Here is a 21,588-nt window from a genome sequence, read left to right on the forward strand (position 1 = left end):
GGAGATCGCCTATCCATCATGGTATCAAGGAGCATATTGAATTCTCCTGCAAGTAGTAGAGTGCCCACTTTGTGGGTGGTTAAGATATGCAGAAACTTTCTAAGATGCTTCACCTGACCCACATTAGGGCCATAGTATGATGCAAGAGTATAGGGGACTCCTTCCAGCTTGCAGTTTAAAATCAAGAAACGCCCCTGGGGGTCCGCATGCGCATTAATCTTCTCAAACAGAATGTTCTTATGGATTAATATTGCTACTCCTCTTGATTTATTTGTAAAAGATGCTGCCTCAACCACTGAGAACTGCTTGGATTTGAGGGGAATAAGAGAGCCATCTACCCAGTGGGTCTCCTGAAGGAAAATTATCTGAGATTTTGCCTGATGAAGTTGCCGCAAAAGTCTGCTGCGCTTATTGGGGGTGTTAAAGCCGCGAACATTAAGGCCATGCTTAGAGCGAATGCAAAGGAGGAAGTTCAAAGAAGAGCAAAGAGAGAAGAGTAAGAGAAGAAAAAAAATGGAGGGGGGAAGGAGGAATGGAAGTGGGGGAAGGGTGGGAAGTTATGTCAAGGTGCAATGAGTGTCTGACACAAAATTATATAAAGTTGTGTAAGATAAAAGGGTGGTGGATAGTGCGGTATCAGCAAGACAAACTGCTTAGGTAGTCCTCTTCAAACGAGAGGCACTTTATATGGGGGGGGGGAGGGAGGTTGAAGGACAGCAAGAGAGGACACCAAGTGTCCTAGTGTATTAATAGAGAGAAGGGTTAGAGATGAGCGGCCGTGATGGATCGCTCGCTCAAATGTAATGATGGTATGGCGTTAAGCCATTTATGGGTAATTTATTCAGCGTCTTCTGGCGTGTAAATCTAACATTTCCTAAGGTAAAAATTGGTAGGGGTAAGACCTGTTAGGGGTCTAAGAATTAAGCATGTGCCTCCAATAAATAAATATGGAGATAAACAGTCATACACAAATGGCAACATAGAAAACCTTAAAAATAAACTGTTACATGCATAAACAAGATATACTAGACAATAACAATATGAAGTTCAACCTGGTAAGATTCAAATTATATCCCTTTGATGGAATATTAGGGTCTTCTAAAAAGTATGCAGTGGAACATACCCCTCGGCCGAGTCACACAGTGCAGCTGAGGAAGGTTACTAGTTCCACAGCAGTGACAGAGCTACGGATAGGTCATATACCCATCTACGTTAGCAACAGGAATTGTCCAAGTCAACCAAGGGGTACCGCCAGATGCAAAAAGTATATGCTGGAAGACAGTCATGAAACTTAATCTATCAGACAAATACAGTGCAAAATTCAATTTTTGAAATTTAAACCATAAACATTTTACTGGTATCCATATCAAGCCACATATATGTGTTTGTGATTAGATTATCTAAAGATTATGGGGATAGTGAACTCAAGCCCCAAGTCTCCTAGCCTCTGATCTAATGGAAAAGGAACATAGTGGGGCAGTAGCATTAATGAGTGACTTACTCCCTGCTGTGGCACTGCGTGTGCTGAGAGTACGATCCTTCGGTGTAGGAGAATGCATCTATCCCATGTGCTGCTGGGATTGCAATGAGATGTAGGGGTAATAAAGAGCCCACAAGCCCACAATGCTGGTATTTAGGTGTTACAGGTATGTGGTATATAGAGGCTATGGATTGTGTACGTGAGACCCCCCAGACCTCCTTCTAATGCCGGGAAGTAAGAGCCTGAGTTACACAGACCAAAAATGGTATGGTTGTAGGTAGAGGAAGTCTAGGTGCATCAGGCATTCCTTATGTGAGCTATACCTATCTAGTGGTGTACCCACACACACAACCAGCTGGAAAGGGAAAAAAAGCAACAATACATTTATGCATAACAAAAGGGAAAAAAAAGAAAGAGAAAAAACCCCCAGTAAACTCAGAGAGCACAATAAATAGACACAGCAAGACCCTGAGTAACATTATGAACTGTAAAAGTTTGGTTGTCCTTAAAGATCAGCAGTTTAATTGGGTATCCCCATCTGTATCTGATGTTTCTCTTCCGCAAGGTGGCAGTGACATCCGTAAAGGTTTTCCTTTGTTGTAATGTCCAAGCAGAGAGATCTGGGAAGATCTGTAGGTTTTGAAATTTCTCAGGAAGACTCCAAAGTTTTTGGGGCCAAGCAGTGAAAAAGTTCCTTATGGTAGGATTGAAGATCTGATGAAGCAATGGATTCAGGGATCCCTCTTATTCGAAGATTATTTCGCTGAGATCTATCTTCAATATCGGCTATTTTATCTTCAACAGAGTCTAGATATTCTGACAGATGTTGGGAGAAGGTCAGTCCATTAGCTTGTTCAGTAGCTAAGTCTTCATATCTTCTTTCAAGCATATCAATGCGTTCATTTGTAGAAGAAATTTCTTTTTTAACTCAGCAGTTGAAGCAGAGATTTTAGCAGAGAATGAGTTATGATGATCGTCTAGCATGGATTTGAGAGATTCCAGAATAAATGTAGGAGTGACCACCTCCTGAGTGCTGTGTTGGATCTCTCTTAGAGCAAATGCAGCAAAGCTAGACGATTCTGATGTTGGAGAATGAGGCGGCTCATTTAAAGTATGTCTTTCTGGGGTGGGCTGACCAAAATGATCCATAACCGTCTTCTTAAGCGGGAGTTGTGGTCTGTTTTTCCGCCTCTGATAGTGCGACATGGTCTCCTATAAGTACCCCTTCAGCACTGAAGGTATGGTATATGTGTTTATATCTCAGCTGCCTAGTAGAGTGCAGATGCCTATGCTTATGCCTTATAGAAGTCAACAGTTCCAGGGTTATCCCTGCATGTAGGGTAAAGAAGGTATATCTTAAAGGAAGACACTGAGTGTAGGGCGGGCGTTCACGGCCAAGGGATGTTAGTTTATTCCATGTTTTGTTTTTTCCTTTTTCTCCCCCTTTCTTGAGGTTTAAAACATCAATGGTATTATATTGATAAGTAGTGCACTTGTAATGAACTAGGAGTCAAGGTATCCCACTGCAAGTTACATAGACTAGGGGTAAAGGTAATCTAAACAAACAAAATCTTTATGGTATACCAGAAGCAAAGGGGACTTTGTTATTTTTAGGGAGTCACACAAGGTAACCTACTGTATTCCTCCTGAGAAAGGTCCACTTCAATGATCACTTGATGACTAGTTAGCAGGACTGACAGAAACAAATATAGCCCTCAGGTCTCTTGCAACCCCTGGTGTACAGTATGTGATAGATGTAGGCCTTGTGAGACGATTAGCATCAGTCTCAGTAATGTGGAGCATAGAGGCTATATATCAATGGGAACAGTAGTGCTTGGCACACTCCCCAAGGATTTTGTCCACACTGGACCAAGCCGGAAAGGGGTACTGGGATATGACCTGTTGCAACAACGTACAACAGGAAAGGGGAGAGAAGTGTGCTCTATAGGGTCTACAGTCCATACTCCTCTTTACCACTCAGATTGTTGTTCAAAATATAGGTGGATTAAAAAAAAAGAAACATATACTTTCCAGCACACTCCAGGGATGGTTGATTTGAGTGATGTTTGAGGGAGTGCACCTTTAAGAAAATGTTAATGTTACGCTCCAGCCTTGAATAGATCCCTTTGCAGGGGGTTTGTTGTTTCTACCAACTTGTCCACATATAAGTAGGCATAAGCTTGGAGATGAGGGGAGATATGAGTGTAGCAGGCTTGATAAAGTGGGTACAGTAGGCTATTCACTGTCAAAATGGCTTATGATCTTCTGTGCTCCCACCTGATCCCTTACTGCCGTGTATAATGTGCTGCTGCATAGGGGGCCCTTCAAAATTGTGGATTTTTGCGCCAAAAGCTATTGTGGGTTATAAAGTGTCCCTTGAAGTGGTTGTATGCCCCTTATAGATGGCCCCTCTAGACCTTTTCTGATAATCACCTCTGGTCTGCTACAGGGTGTAGGTCTATGGGAGCGATATCCCTCTGATCTGGTGGTAGCGCAATCTAGCTGAAGCTGAGCCACATATCTCCCAGGTCCACCACGCTTAAGATGCTGAGCTCAGGTTAAGGTGTAAGGCTGCCAAATGAATCCCAATTCCTTGCGACCTCAACTAGGCACCTCCGGAGCGGATCCCCGACCCTCCGGAGGAGAAGCAAAGGTATCTGTGAGCCGGATGCGTTAAGTGCACTGATATAACGCACAGAGTGTACCAACGGCCTCCTGTGTCCCTCTGCTGTAATTCTTATGACGGGTTCCGAGGCATTAGCATAGTTGCAGTACAGCTGGTGATTGCTCCAACCACCTCTAAGAGCCTTGGCCAAGGCTTGAATAAGTTGTAGACACAAAATTTGTGTATTTAATAGTATAATACTGCTTTATTAGTCTGCAATGCTTTGGAGCTCACAACAGATGCAGCCTCTTCATACGGCGGTTAACCCCGCCCCCGGAAGTAAACTTTTAACTTGCACGGGATGCATATTACAAGTTGAAAGTAAATTGTACGCAAGTGAAAACCGATGAGCGCTAACTTAAGGATTTTGGATATTGCGACCGCATTAACTTCTTCTTCTTATAGACTCCAATAGAGCATGCTCTCCCTTCTAAATGTTGTTTCTGCCGGTTAGGGTCCCACCCCTCCATTCCTTCCCTCCCCCCTCCGCCGCTGGACCACCCCCTCCCTTTATTTACTAGACATCCCACCCTTAACATTACTGCATTCAATACAGTAACCATGTGATCACTGTGATTTGCTATCAAATCAATCACATAACCTCCGTGGGCTCCGGACAGACTGCCTCAGGCAAGTTCGGGGGCTAATGATGGGTGAGGAACTGCGGGAGATCCCCTGTGAAGAGGCCAAAAATTAAGGAAGTACCATTATGTCACTAGGGTCCTTAAGACCCTGAGTTTTCATGACGTAATGGCACATCTTTTTGGCTGAAGGGGTTAAAGGGATATGAAACCCAACATTGTTCTTTCATAATTCAGGCAGACCATGTGATTTTAAACAACTTTCTATTTTACTTCTGTTATTAAATTTTCTTCATTCTCTTATTATCTTTTTGTTGAAAACAGAGATGTGTGCTTAGGAACCGGCCCATTTCTGGACCACTATATGGCCGCAGTTTTGCAAGTATGTTATCTAATTGCAAGAGCACTAGATCATAGCACAATTTCCTCCCATATAGTGCTCCAAATGCCTACCTAGGTATCTCTTCAACAAAGAATATCATGGGAATGAAGCAAATTTGGTAATAGAAGAAACTGGGTTTTCATATCCCTTTAAGCTAACCTGTGTGAAAGAATATGATTTGTATGAAGAATTGTGTTGTACCAAACTGTATCTAATTGTAAAATAAAGTTGTTTTTTTTAGTAACTACTATACAATAAAGCTTATACTATCCTTAATTCTGGCAATCACCTTTTAATGAATGGGACCCCTTTACTGAGGTTATATATATACACTCAAAAAGTGCCCCCCTTATCTAACAACGCTTTGTGCTTAGTAAGTGATCTCCTGCAAATTACAGCAGCAATGGGTACAATCTTTTATTAAAAATGAGGGATCTTATTCACCTCTAATTAAAGGGACACTGAACCCAATTTTTTTCTTTCGTGATTCATAGAGAGCATGACATTTTAAGCAACATTCTAATTTACTCCTATTATCAAATTTTCTTCCTTCTCTTGGTATCTTTATTTGAAATGCAAGAATGTAAGTTTAGATGCCGGCCTATTTTTGGTGAGCAACCTGGGTTGTCCTTGCTGATTGGTGGATAAATTCATCCACCAATAAAAAAGTGCTGTCCAGAGTCTGAACAAAAAAAAGGAAAGCTTAGATGCCTTCTTTTTCAAATAAAGATAGCAAGAGAACGAAGAAAAATGTATAAAATGAGTAAATTAGAAAGTTGCTTAGAATTGCATGCTCTATCTGAATCACGAAAGAAAAAATTATGGTTCAGTGTCCCTTTAAATCAATAGGGCAGATAGGGGCTTTATAAATACTTCCCCCCAGAAAAAATGAAATTTCCATTTGTCTCTTTATCTTTGTATTTATCTGTCTATTTGTATACCTCAGTATTTTCTACTGTCTTGCTATCATCTTCCATCTCCCTCTACCTTTATCTCCGCCAGTCTCCTCCTTCTCATTTTTAATCCTCTTCTTATGGTAAAAAGGCATTGCTTGAGTTGTTACTACTTAAAGGGACAGTCTACACCAGAATTTTTATTGTTTTAAAAGATAGATAATCCCTTTATTACCCATTCCCCAGTTTTGCATAACCAACACAGTTATATTAATATACTTTTAACCTCTGTTATTATCTTGTATCTAGGCCTCTGCAAACTGCCCCTTTATTTCAGTTCTTTTGACAGACTTGCAGTTTAGCCAATCAGTGCCTGCTCCCAGATAACTTCACGTGCACGAGCACAGTGTTATCTATATGAAATACATGAACTAACACCCTCTAGTGGTGAAAAACTGTTAAAATGCATTTTGAAAAGAGGTGGCCTTCAAGGTCTAAGAAATTAGCGTATGAACCTCCTAGGTTAAGCTTTCAACTAAGAATACCAAGAGAACAAAGCAAAATTGGTGATAAAAGTAAATTGGAAAATTGTTTAAAATTGCATGCTCTATCTGAATCATGGAAGTTTATTTTGGCCTAGACTGTCCCTTTAATATAAGCAGAGCTGACCATAGCAAATGCAGGACCCGAGGCATTACCTAACCAGAAATATATTACCTCAAAGAGAAGAGAACATACACTATTCTACACATATAATCACAGATACACACATACAAACACCAATTCATGCACACACATATACAGATACAACCCCAATTCTAAAAATGTTGGGACAGTATGAAAAATGCAAAAAAACAAAAACAAAAAGAGTCATTTGAAAATTCAATTCACCCTGTACTATATTGAAAACACATTATTAATACATTATTTGATGTTTTACATTGTGAATTTAATTTATTTTTGAAAATATTAATTTATTTCAAATCTGATGACTGCAACACACTCCAAAAAAGTTGGGGCAGTCGAGTGTTTACTACTGTGTAACATTACTTTTATTTTAATAACACTTATAAACCATTGGGCTCTAAAGTAATTAGTTGGTTAAGTTTAGCAAGCGGAATTTCCCCCCATTTATCCATTATGCATGTCTTCAGCTGCGCAACTGTACAGGACCTTTATTGCTTTATTTTGCGCTTCATAATGCACCACACATTCTCAATCGTAAAAAGGTCAGGACAGCAGGCCATGCTAGCACTCGCACTCTCTGCTTACGCAACCATGCGCTTGTAAACCAGATGGAATGTGGTTTGGCTCTGTCCTGCTAGAATATGCAGGGACATCCCTGGAAAAGACGACGTCTAGATGGCAGCATGTGTTGCTCCAAAATGTATACATATCTTTCTGCATTAATGGTGCTGTCACAGATGTGCAAGTTACCCATGCCATGGGCACTGACACACCCCTATACCATGACTGACGCTGATAACAGCTTGGATGGTCCTTTTCCTCTTTGGTCCGGAGAACACAATGATTGTTTTTTCCAAAAAATATTTAAAATGTTGACTCGTCGGACCACAAAACACAATTTCACTTTGCTACTGTCCATCTCAGATGAGACTGAGCCCAGAGAAGTCGGTGCCGCTTCTGGACAGTGTTAATGTATGGCTTCTGCTTTGCATTGTAAAGACTTAACTTGCATCTGTAGATGCAGTGGCGAATGGTGTTGACTTACGAAAATATTCCCAAGCCCATGTCAGGATACAGACTAATGGCGGTTTTTGCGACATTCACGTCTGAGGGATTAGAGATCATGCGCATTCAGAAGTGAATTTGACCAGATTCCTTGAACTTATAATTATATTGTGCATTGTAGAAGATGAAATGCCCAACATCCTACTGATTTGATTTTGGGGAATGTTGTTCTCAAAATGTTGGATTATTCGCTGACACATCTGTTGGCAGATTGGCGAGCATCAACCCTTCCATGCTCTTAAAGGACTAGGTCTTTTTTGGAGGCTCCTTATATACTATGATTATACGATTGCCTCACCTATTTCACATCACCTTCTTATTTCAACTTGTCACATCGCTATTAGCCTTAAATTGCCCCTGTCTCAACTTTTTTTCCGAGTGTGTTGCAGTCATCAGATTTAAAATGAGTGAATATTTTCAAAAATACATTCAATTCACAATGTAAAACATCAAATAATTTAACAATAATATGTTTTCAATATAGCACACAATGAATTTAATTTTTAAATGACTCTTTTTGATTGTTTTTTTGCATTTTTCCATACTGTGCCAATTTTTTCGGAATTGGGGTTGTATTTACATACACGGATACATAGATACACACTCACACACAGATACATACACATACATTTATACCCATACACAGATACATACATACACATATACACCCATACACATACACAGATACATACATACACATATACACCCATACATATATACATATACACACAAACACACATTCATACACATATACACCCATACACAGATACATACATACACATATACACCCATTCACATACACAGATACATATACACACACACACACACACACATACATACACATATACACCCACCCACATACACAGATACATATACACACAAACACATACATACACATATACACCCACCCACATACCAGATACATATATACACATACATTTACACACACAGATATACACCCACACACATACACAGATACATATATACACATACATATACACACATACATACATGAACAAACACAGATATACACCCACACACATACATATACACAGATATACACCCACACACAGATACATATACACACACACATACATAAACAAACACAGATATACACCCACACACAGATACATATACACACACACATATACATACAAACTCTCACACACTTACTCTAACTCTCTCATAAACCCACAGATACATTCACACACACACAAACTCCCACACACATCCTCTAATTTTCTCTCTCTCTCTTACACACACACATACACACTCACTTGCTCAGACTCTCTCTGTCACACACACCCTCTCTCACACACACAACACAGACTCTTACATACACAGACACACATTACATAGTTGCCAACTGTCCTGCTTTTTGTCTTCCGCCCCTGCCTTTTAAATTTATACCTTGTTCTAGTTAGACTGTATTTAGTTAATATTGTGTGCAGTTCAGTACTCCCACCACAGAGGGCGCTGTGGCTTATGATTTAATTTCATTGTCTGTAGTCTCTAAGTTACTGTATGTAAGTTTTTTCTCTAGTAATCTTTATCTGTGCTTCTGCTGAGTGTTCTTCTGTTATACTGAAGTTTAGCAGTGTGTAGTCAGGTAAAGGGGGAGCCATGAGCTATCTAATACCAGGGTGGTTAGACATTAATGTAATGTGTGAGGAAGCAAGGCATCTCATTAGTGTTGCACAATTTGGAACATGAGTAATTGTCTTTTATTAGCAGAGGCTTAAGACATCAGACTCTTCATGTGCTGGGACTGGACATACAAAAAATACAGATTTACTGGGGACATTTCTATATCTATTAACTCACTGCCCTCAATCACTGCTATAGCTAAGATCAAAAATGACTATTTACTTCATAAAATGCCACCTGCTTGTAAAGTGTTTTAGCACAAGTAGAACATAACAAATACTCAGTGTCATGAGATGCAGGACATTTGCAGGACACAGCAATGATGGTACAACTCTATTTTATTGCAGAGCATAGCAATACACATCTAGTCAGGTTGATTGTACTAAACTAACTGCGACACAGACACCATACCTAAGCCCCGCCCACAAACTAGTGACATCACATCCTGCTCTCATCACATCTTCCCCTTTTTCAAAGGCGAAGCATACATTTGCATATAACAAATAACAAGGTACACAAACAGAGTATACAACAACATTTTTGTTTTTGAACATTATATAAACAAATAGGTTAGAAAACATGAACAAATAAATTACATCCTGACTTGGACATTGGGGTAGACTACCCTAGTCCACAGTGACCATGGGATTATTCTGCCCATACTTCTGGTCACTGTTCTAGCTAAAGTCAGTCCCTATATCGGGCCGGAAGTTTCACCACTCTTCCGCTTGATGTAACTTTGCATGAACTGTCCTCTGATACAGAAGATGGTGAACAAGAGTCCGCTGGAGGCAAAGATATATCCCTGTTGTGGTCTTGCTGAGGGGAAGGCACCTCTCTTAGAACAGGGGATCCCACCGGCGGTGGTACTGAGGCATCCAGTTCCAGACTCTCAGGTACAGACTGAAGATGTCTTCGGTTACGGCGTGTAACCGTCCCTCCCTCTGTAAGGACTGTATAAGACCTTGGTTCTGGAGAGCGGCCAACTACCGTAGCAGGCGTCTTCCATTTCTTCTCATCATCCAGTTTAATTCTGACACTTTGGCCCGCTTTCAGTTCCTGTAAGGGCCTGACAGAATGTCTCCTGTCGTAGAAGAAACGATAACCCTTTTTGGCCTCTTCATCCCTCCTAAGGACTTCGTCCCGAGGAACAGGGCCAGATGGCTTGAAGACACCCACTGAGGGTAAAGTGGTGCGAATCTGGCGTCCTAGCATCAGCTGTGCCGGGCTAAACCCGGTGGCTTGAATGGGCGTCGCCCTGTATGACAAGAGGGCTAGGTACGGCTCAGATTGCTTTAGAATGAATTTTGTTGTTTGAACTGCCCTTTCAGCCATTCCGTTGGCCTGCGGATAATGTGGACTTGACGTGGAATGTACAAAATCATACTCCCTGCTGAAAGCACTGAACTCTGTAGAAGCGAACTGCATACCATTATCACTCACTAGCTCCATTGGAATGCCCCAGCGGGCGAACAAGCTCTTCAGGCGAATGATAACGGCCTGACTTGTGATATCATTCAGGGGTGCAATCTCCAAATACCTGGAATAGTAGTCGATCACAACAAGGAACTTTTTCCTGTGCAGTTCGCACAAATCAGCAGCTATTTTCTGCCACGGCCCGGCAGGAAGCCGGAGTAGACATCAAGGGCTCCCTTCTCTGAGTAGGCCGGCATTCCCGGCAAAAGGCACATTCAGACACATGATTTGCAATGTCGGAGCTGATCCCAGGCCACCACACAGCTGTAGCTGCCCTTTCTCTGCACTTTGTAATGCCTAAGTGGCCATCGTGAATTCTGTTTAACATCTCCTTCCTCATGCTGACAGTAATTACAATGCGGTCTTGGAACAGCACCAACCCCTCCAGCTCCATGAGCTGCGACCTCTCTGGCTGGTAAGCATTTAAAGACATCCAGGCTGCCCGGCTCTCGGGCCAGCCTTCTTTTATGTACCTTATAACTTCTTGCAGATCTGTGTCCAAATATGTCTCTTTCTTTATCTCTTCCAGTTTCCTTGAAGAAATGGACTTAGAGGCCAGAACTGAATCAACATACACTTCCACAACCAGTTGTTTCCCCGGCACATGCACTGCCTGAACATTGAACCTGAGCAGTCTCATTAAAAGTCTCTGGCATCTCAAGGGTGTTTTGTCAATGTCATAAGAGTTGATTAGAGGGATTAGCGGTTTGTGGTCAGTTTCCAGACTAAATTTCTCCAAACCCACTAGATAGCGCTGGAAGCGCTCACAGGCCCAAATTGCAGCCAGGCACTCTTTCTCAATTTGAGCGTATTTTGACTCCGCAGCCGTCAGTGTGCGGGAACAGTAGGCGATGGGCTGTAGTTTATTTTCGTTCAGCTGCAGGAGTGCAGCCCCCAACCCATAACTGCTTGCATCGGCACTAATCACAGTCTTTTTTGAAGGGTCGTAGAACCCCAGCACTGGGGCAGACCCCAGCAGGGACTTGGCATGCAGGAAATCTTTTTCTTGTGAAGGTCCCCAGACCCAGGCAACGTCTTTCTTAAGCAACTCTGTGATAGGGTGTAAAACTGTTGATAAATCTGGAAGAAACTTGCCCACGTAATTTACAAGGCCCAATATCTGTCTCAGCTCATGTACATCAGAAGAGCTTTTCATCTGTTCAATAGCACGAATTTTCTCTGGGTCTGGCTTGATGCCATCCCCGTTGATGATATGCCCAAAGTAGCATAATTCAGTTTTCCTAAAATGACATTTTTCTTTATTCAGCTTCAGCCCAGACTCTTTGATAGCCTGTAGCACACAACTCAAACGCTGATCATGCTCCTCCACTGTAGACCCATACACTAGAATGTCGTCCATGACGACCGCTGTGCCCACGTGGTCACTCAGGAGAGAACTCATTTCCCTTTGAAAGATTTCAGGAGCGGAGGATATCCCAAAGGGGAGTCTGCAGAAGCAGAACCGACCTACCGGTGTGATAAAGGTAGTCAGTTTGCGGCACTTTGGATCCAGGGGGATCTGCCAAAAGCCGCTAGAAACGTCTAATGTGGAAAAGAACTTCGCCCCAGCCAACTTCGGAGCTATATCTTCTAATGTCGGCAGCACAAATCTCTCTCTCTCTTCACTGCCTCATTCAACCTTTTCAGGTCCACGCAGATGCACACCTTTCCATTTTTCTTTGCAACTGGAACAATGGGGGCACACCAATCAGTCGCTTCAACAACCTCTTCAATAACCCCCATAGACTTCATGCGCATAAGCTCTTTCTCCACTTGAGGCATGAGCGGGAACGGAATTCTACGAGGAGTACAAATACTGTATGGGACTGCGTCACTTTTAAGTGCTATACGGACTGGTTTGCAATCCAGTAGGCCCAACTCGCCAAACATATCTTTGGAAATCTCATTCACTCTGGCCACGAGGCCCAAGTCACAGGCTGCTTTTCTGCTCAATAAATTGTTAACACACTGACCTCGAATCACATGCACCCACATGGTGAACTTTCTTTGCTTGTACTCACAGCTGGCAAGAAATTTCCCATCAATCAATGCGGCCACCAGGACTATGGACATTTGTAGTAACCTTCGCCAGCTGGGGCTGTTGAGGCAGTTTCATAAATTCAGCAAAAGACATTACAGTGATATCTGCTCCTGTGTCAATCTTAAAATCAACTTTGTCTCCCATTACAGTAAAAGTAACTTTCCAATCTTCCTCTGAGCTTGGCCGTTCCACAACGGACCCCACAAAAGACACTTCCTGAACCTCCTGGTCACCGTCCACCTGCATCTCCTTAATGTATTCAGTTCTACACACCACTTCAAAATGGCCCATTCTGTTATATTTTCTGCATCTTTTATCCCTGGCCGGGCATATAACACTCTGATCATGGGCACGGTAGCACCGCGTGCATCGGGCATGTTGCGCCCATCCATTTCTAGGCCTTTCCGGTACTTTAGATCTACCGCTCACACTGTGCCTTTCACTAGCATTTTTCCTAGACTGTTGCACTTCATCCACAATACTCTCAGACCTCAGATCAGCACTTTGCTTTTTCACCAGTTCACTCTGGCGGGCCATCCTAATAGCCCCATCTAACGTTAAATCAGGCTCTAACTGCAGCTTCAGGGAGACTTCAGCATCTGCAATTCCAATAACTATTCTGTCTCTGATTTGCTCTTCTTTAGCAACACCAAACTCACAGAATTCAGCTAATTCATACAGGCTGCGCACAAATGACTCCACAGATTCTCCCACACGCTGATTACGTTTGTGAAAACAAGCTCTCTCATGAATCACATTTCTTTTGGGCACAAAGTGGGCAATGAGTTTATCCATAACTATATCAAAGTTAACTTCGTCCCCTTCTTGGAAAGTAAAAGCATTGAACACTGGCTCCACATCTTTCCCCATAGAGTATAAAAGAGAATTAACTTGTACTTCACCACTCTCCTTGTTCAGTTTGGATGCAATCCTGAAGCGCTGAAACCGCTGACGCCTTGTGGGCCAAGCTGCAGGCTGAGAGAAGTCAAAAGGCTCAGGTGGGGTAAACTTTGACATTGCAATCGATCAGGAACAGAAGCGCAGTCCAGAACTTCTGACACCATGTCATGAGATGCAGGACATATGCAGGACACAGCAATGATGGTACAACTCTATTTTATTGCAGAGCATAGCAATACACATCTAGTCAGGTTGATTGTACTAAACTAACTGCGACACAGACACCGGACCTAAGCCCCGCCCACAAACTAGTGACATCACATCCTGCTCTCATCACACTCAGCATATCTACATATATTGTTCTCCATTCCAGTAGCCCCAACACAGCAGGTTAAACATACTGTGGTAATATCTGTCTAATATCAGGCTGTGTAACATCTATAAAAACTAGTGTGCTTTGTAGTGTCCTGCTATAAAGATACTGAAGAGTTAATCATTTAACCCTTGCTTGCTTATGTTGGTACTCACTGTAAAGTTATTTTTCCTATGCCAGTTATGTGCTTGAGAATAAGGGAGGTGGTGAGGTGCTTAATGATCTACCTGCATTAAAGGCTATAACAGAGCAACAAGAAATTCCTCTAATATGTTAGCACATTTATTATTGTACTGTTGCTTGCATATAATTATGAGTTTAAACCATACAAATGGATTAAATACATAGTTAAATTCATCTCCAGAGCAGCAATGCACTACTGGGAGTTACCTGAACACATCTGGTGAGCCAATAACAAAAGAAAAATGTGTGTAATCACCAACCAACAGCTTTTAGGTTGTCTCAAATTGATTTCTAAGCTGTTGAATGCGGCTGCCTCTTATCTCAGTGCATTTTGAAAGTTTTTCACAGCTAGACAGCGTTAGTTCATGTGTGCCATATAGATAACATTGTGCTCACTCCTGTGGAGTTACTTATGAGTGGATACTGAGTGGCTAAAATGCAAGTATGTCAAAAGATCTGAGATAAGGAGGCAGTCTGCAGAGGCTTAGATACAAGGTAATCACAGAGGTAAAACATGTATTATTATAACTGTGCTGGTTATGCAAAACAGGGGAATGGGTAATAAAAGGATTATCTATCTTTTTAAACAACAACATTTTTGAAGTAGACTGTCCGTTTAAAAAATGGCTAAATTATACTACTAATATTTCTTCTACAAGACATGACGAGTCCACAGATTTCATCCTTACTTGTGAGATTTATCCTCCTGCTAACAGGAAGTGACAAAGAACACCACAGCAGAGCTGTATATATAGCTCCTCCCTTCCCTCCAACCCCAGTCATTCTCTTTGCCTGTGTTAGTAATAGGAAGAGGTAAAGTGAGGTGTTAGTTTAAGTTTCTTCAATCAAGATATTTTTTGTTTTAAAATGGTACCGGTGTGTACTATTTTTCCTCATGGAGAAATCGTCAGTCTGGATTCCCAGGAGGAATGAAGAGATCCTTTTTTTCTCCCATGAGGTTGATGATCTTAGCAGACGTTACTAAGATACATTCTGGTTCCCACATAGTTCTGAAGGTAGTGCAAGAGAAATCTTCAGATTGGAGACCGGTGTCATGCTTCAAGCAGCATTGAGGTATGTTCAGTCTTTTATTTTCTGAGGAGACTTGTTATATCAGAAATGGCTGACATTTTTCCCAATCCGAACAATTTTACCAATGATCCAGGAGGGTCAATATATGACTACCGTGGATTTGAAGGATGCATACCTTCATATTCCTATTCACAAAGATCATCATCAGTACCTAAGGTTTGCCTTCCTAGACAAACATTTTCAGTTTGTGGCTCTTCCCTTCGGGTTGGCCACAGCACCGAGGATCTTCATGAAGGTTCTAGGGTCCCTTCTGATGGTTCTCAGGCCGCGGGGCATAGCAGTGGTGCCTTATCTGGATGATATTTTTATTCAGGCATCAACTTATCATCTGACAAAGTCTCATACTGACACAGTGTTGTCCTTTCTGAGAACTCACGGGTGGAAGGTGAATCTAGAAAAGAGTTCACTAAATCCACAGACAAAGGTTTACTTCTTGGGAACTCTGATAGATTCTATAGAAATGAAGATTTTTCTGACGGAGGTCAGAAAATCAAAAATTCTAAATACATGCCAAGCCCTTCAGTCCAATCCTCGGCCGTCAGTGGCTCAGTGTATGGAGGTAATTGGATTGATGGTGGCGGCAATGGACATCATTCCGTTTGATCGGTTTCATCTCAGACCACTGCAACTGTGCATGCTCGGACAGTGGAATGGGGACTATGCAAATTTATCTCCTCCGATAAATCTGGATCAAGAGACCAGAAACTCTCTTCTTTGGTGGTTGTCGCCGGATAATCTGTCCAAGGGACGTGTTTCCTCAGACCCTCATGGGTGATAGTGACAACGGACGCCAGTCTACTAGGCTGGGGTGCAGTCTGGAATTCCCTGAACGCTCAGGGTGTATGGACTCAGTTGGAGTCTCTACTTCCAATCAATATTCTGGAATTGAGAGCAATATTCAATGCGCTTCAGACGTGGCCTCAGTTGGCTTCGGCCAAATTCATCAGATTCCAGTCGGACAACATCAATCATCAGGGAGGAACGAGGAGTTCCTTAGTGATGACAGAAGTATCCAAGATAATTCGATGGGTGGAGGCTCATTCTTGTTATCTGTCAGCAATCTACATCCCAGGAGTGGACAACTGGGAAGTGGACTTTTTAAGCCGACAGGCTTTTCATCCGGGGGAGTGGGAACTCCATCCGGAGGTATTTGCCTCACTGATTCTCTGATGGGGCAGACCAGAATTGGATCTGATGGCGTCTCGACAGAGTGCCAAGCTTCCAAGATACGGATCCAGGTCAAGGGTTCCTCAGGCCGAACTGATAGATGCCTTGGTAGTGCCTTGGTCATTGAACCTAGCTTATGTGTTTCCACAGTTTCCTCTCCTTCCCCGGATGATTGCTCGGATCAAACAGGAGAGAGCTTCAGTAATTCTAATCGCGCCTGCTTGGCCACGCAGGACTTGGTATGCAGATCTAGTGGACATGTCCTCTCTGCCTCCGTGGAAACTTCCAGTGAGACAGGACCTTCTCATTCAAGGTCCTTTCCGACATCCAAATCTAATTTCTCTGAAGCTGACTGCTTGGAGATTGAACGCTTAATTTTATCTAAGCGGGGATTCTCTGATACAGTCATTGATACTTTGATTCGGGCACGTAAGCCTGTCACTAGAAAGAGCTATCATAAGATATGGCGTAAATATCTTTTTTGGTGTGAATCCAAGGGCTACTCATGGAGTAAAATTAGGATTCCCAGGATTCTGTCTTTTCTCCTAGAAGGATTGGAGAAAGGATTATTAGCGAGTTCCTTAAAGGGACAAATTTCTGCTTTGTCAATTTTTCTACACAAATTTTTGGCAGATGTTCCAGACGTTCAGTCTTTTTGTCAGGCTCTAACCAGAATTAAGCCTGTGTTTAAACCAATTGCTCCACCCTGGAGTTTGAATTTAGTTCTTAATGTTCTTCAAGGGGTTCCGTTTAAACCCATGCATTTCATAGATATTAAGTTGTTATCTTGGAAAGTTTTGTTTTTGGTTGCTATTTCTTCTGCTCATAGAGTTTCTGAGCTTTCAGCATTACAATGTGATTCGCCTTATCTTATCTTCCATTCTGATAAGGTGGTTTTACGTACCAAACCTGGTTTTCTTCCTAAGGTTGTCTCTAATAAGAATATTAATCAGGAAATCGTTGTTCCTTCATTGTGTCCTAACCCTTCTTCTAAGAAGGAGCGTATGTTGCATAACCTGGACGTGGTCCGTGCCCTGAAGTTTTACTTGCAGGCGCCTAAGGATTTCCGTCAATCATCTTCATTGTTCATTGTTTTTTCTGGAAAGCGTAGGGGTCAGAAAGCTATGGCTACCTCCCTTTCTTTTTGGCTGAAGAGTATCATCTGTCTGGCATATGAGACTGCTGGACAGCAGCCTCCTGAAAGAATTACGGCTCATTCTACTAGGGTTGTGGCTTCCTCATGGGCATTTAAAAACGATGCTTCTGTTGAACAGATTTGCAAGGCTGCGACTTGGTCGTCTCTTCACACTTTTTCCAAATTTTCCAAATTTGATACTTTTGCTTCTTCTGAGGCTGGTTTTGGGAGAAAGGTTCTTCAAGCAGTGGTGCCTTCTGTTTAGGTTCCTGTTTTGTCCCTCCCTTTCATCCGTGTCCTGTAGCTTTGGTATTCTATCCCACAAGTAAGGATGAAATCCGTGGAGTTGTCATATCTTGTAGAAGAAAAGTACATTTATGCTTACCTGATAAATTAATTTCTTCTACGATATGACAAGTCCACGGCCCACCCTGTCATTTTTAAGACAGGTTTAGATTATATTTATTTTTAATAAACTTCAGTCACCTCTGCACCTTTAGCTCTTCCTTTCTCTTCCTAACCTTCGGTCGAATGACTGGGGGTGGAGGTAAGGGAGGAGCTATATATACAGCTCTGCTGTGGTGCTCTTTGCCACTTCCTGTTAGCAGGAGGATAAATCCCACAAGTAAGGATGAAATCCGTGGACTCGTCATATCGTAGAAGAAATTAATTTATCAGGTAAGCATACATTTACTTTTTAACGCTCTTGTTTTGTGGTGGATTGGAGTGGGCGGGGCTATGACTCTGAGAAGGTTTGGTGTTTGAATGCTGGTACATGGGCTCTCACAGGATATGTACGTATGCTGCTGAAAAACAATTATAACGTTTACTAAAAGCATTTTTGCTAATGAAATATTGCAAAAAATGCTCATTTCAAATTGAAACGTACCCATGTGCATTTTAGTTTTGACATTTCTGTCCATTTAAGGATCCAAAGAACAAAAGACTTGTACTTGAAATAAATATGTTAAAATAACACAAATTGGTAGTTGATTGCTAACTTACCTTACAGATGGGACGCTCCATGTGTGACTCAGACATTGTTCCTCTGCACCCCACAGACTGTAGTTCAGGTGCTAGGGCAGTGAAAATGTTGTTTAAATTTCCTGCCTCCTAAATTACCACTCCAAGTAGCGCCAGTTAGCACAAAATCCCTGCACACTTAAGAGGAAACAGTGCCGGGGACTATCCTGCTCATGCTGAGGAGAATGCATTGCAGCTCTGGTTCTCCCACATCTGCCCTATTCTTCCTATAAAAGTATTGTGCGCAGTCTGTGGCCCTGTACTGCACATGGGCATTTACAGAGAGTATATGGCGTATGTGGGATACATTCGTATACATATATAATTATGTATTGTAGCGATCAGGGTTACATGAGCTGTGGTTGTGTTGCTGTCATCATGAAAACTAGGCTTTATTGAACTCTATGAGCTAGATTACAAGTGGCGTGCTAAATATCATTTGCGTGCAAGCGTATTATCGCTCCACTTTGTAATACTATTAGCGATATTAGCGCTCCACTTTGATAACGTGCACTGGTATTACAAGTAACGCGCAATGTGAATGTGAGCTTGCATTCGCATTGCTGGGAAGCATTGCGCTCACAAGAGCGGGCTTCCATAGACTCCAATAGGAGCCTTATTCATGTGTTAATATGTGTATATACACATATTAACACATAAATATATAGTATATATTCATATCCACATATATTTACATTGTGGTCTATGGGAACACACAGTTCCCATAGATCGCAATGTAAAGGCACTTTTCAGTGTCATTCAGTGTCCGCTCCCACCAACTTTAAAGCCCCCAAACTCCCTAGTGCTGTTTTTTTATATTTATATTGAGGGCATTTGGGGAACTTTTAGAGATCGGATCTCTGGTTAATTTTCGGAGCCCTTATTTCTACCGGGAGCTCGCGGTAGCAATAACCAGATAATTGTAATGGCTTGTTAATTATTGCGCTCTCGCAAACGGGCAAATTTGGCGCTCCACTTTTAATCTAGCCCTATGTGTGCACGTTCACGATTGTACTTTGCGTACTCCAATGCGATCACTAAGTCACGAAAAATTTACTTTTAACCCGTAATTTCATGCTCAGTACCACTTACATAAAAAAAGAGCACAGATTATAGGTTTTCATAAGCACAAAGTTGCAATCTGTATGTAATCTAGCCCTTAGTAGGTACCGTGTGCAGGGCCCCCTAAGCACAAGGCCCTAGGTGGCTGCCTCATCGCCTTTCCATAAGGCTGGCACTGGATATAAGGTTTGTCTCAGCAGAGGTTGCTTAGCAACAAATAAATAAGTGATCCACATAGGCTAAAACAAAGCAAGCAAAGTTGGTGTTATGTATGAAAATATAAAAGACTATTTAGTCATAATTACAGTGAAGTTTTAATATTCAGGGCAGGTTTTTCAGTAGACTCACACAAATCATTCTGCACTGATATTTACACTATGATGTAATTTTGCCCACCAACCAAGATGCTGTAAGCAGAAGAAATATATTAACATATCTAAGTAAATATTGCATCATGGGAGTTATGCTACCGTACAAAGTTCAGCATGAGGTTTTTAATAGAGAAATATTGAAATCATCAAATAAATAGTAAACCACCAATCAAAAGCAGGAGCTAATATAATTAATATTTATTCCTGAAATTAAAGTGACGGAAAACATTTGAGATAATAATATTAATTATGTGTAGCAAGAAAAAAAATTGCACTATACTTTGAATATACAGGTGGCCCTCGTTTTACAACGGTTCAATTTACACCGTTTCAGAATAGCAACCTTTTTTCCCAGTCATGTGACTGCTATTGAAAAGCATTGAGAAGCAGTGCATTTATTAAAGTAGCCAGTAGGTGGAGCTGTCCTCTTGTGTTGCAGTAAAGCCAAGCAAGCTGAAATGAATCAGTTTAACCAGACCTGAGCTATAGAGCAGATTTCAAAGGAACAAGATCTTCCTGTCTATAACTCAGTCCAGATTGGAATGCATAGAAAGAACTGTTTGCAGAGAAATGCAAGTGAAGTCTGTGTTGTGTGATTATTTTAGTAGGTTTCTAATGCTGTTTAGCAAATGTTTTTGTTCATTTAACTTAGTTTAATTATATATTCTGTGTGTGTGATTATTTTATTAGGTTTATAATGCTGTTTAGCATTTAAATTCTTCATTTCAAAGCTTTTAAAATAATGGATTAGGTGTTACTTACGACAATTTTGAGAGGGGACTGGAACCTATCACCATCACTTCCCATTGACTTACATTATAAACTGGGTTTCAATTTACAAAGGTTTTGATTTACAACCATTCCTTCTGGAACCTAAACCCGGCGTAAACTGAGGGCTACCTGTATACTGTGTCTTATTTTCCTGTAATTGAAATACAAATTAAAACTGTGGGTTTTCCAATTCTGACAACCAGTCTTGCATACTGCAGACTTCACAAACCCAATCCTGCTACATATCTGTTAGTAATTGGCTTCATCAGAGGTTATAAGACAAGATGAATTTACTTCAAATCAGCAATAGTTTTGCTAACAAAATAAGTGGCAAACCTTGTCTACTCTAGCAACAAGTCCAAATAAGTTGTTGGGGGGGGGGGGTTGGCTTTTGAATAATAATTGTAGCAAGACTACAGAAAATTATTTCAATTCAGGGTGTTTTATTTCCCATTAAAGGGGCTGTAAAGTCAAAATTAAAGTTTCAGGATTCATATAGAGCATGCAGTTTTAAACAACATTCCAATTTACTTGTATTATCTAATTTGATTTGTTCTCTTGCTATTGTTGAAAAGCATAACTAGGCAGATTCAG

The sequence above is a fragment of the Bombina bombina genome, chromosome 11 (assembly GCF_027579735.1).
Source record: "Bombina bombina isolate aBomBom1 chromosome 11, aBomBom1.pri, whole genome shotgun sequence".
NCBI classification, from domain to species: Eukaryota; Metazoa; Chordata; class Amphibia; order Anura; family Bombinatoridae; genus Bombina; species Bombina bombina.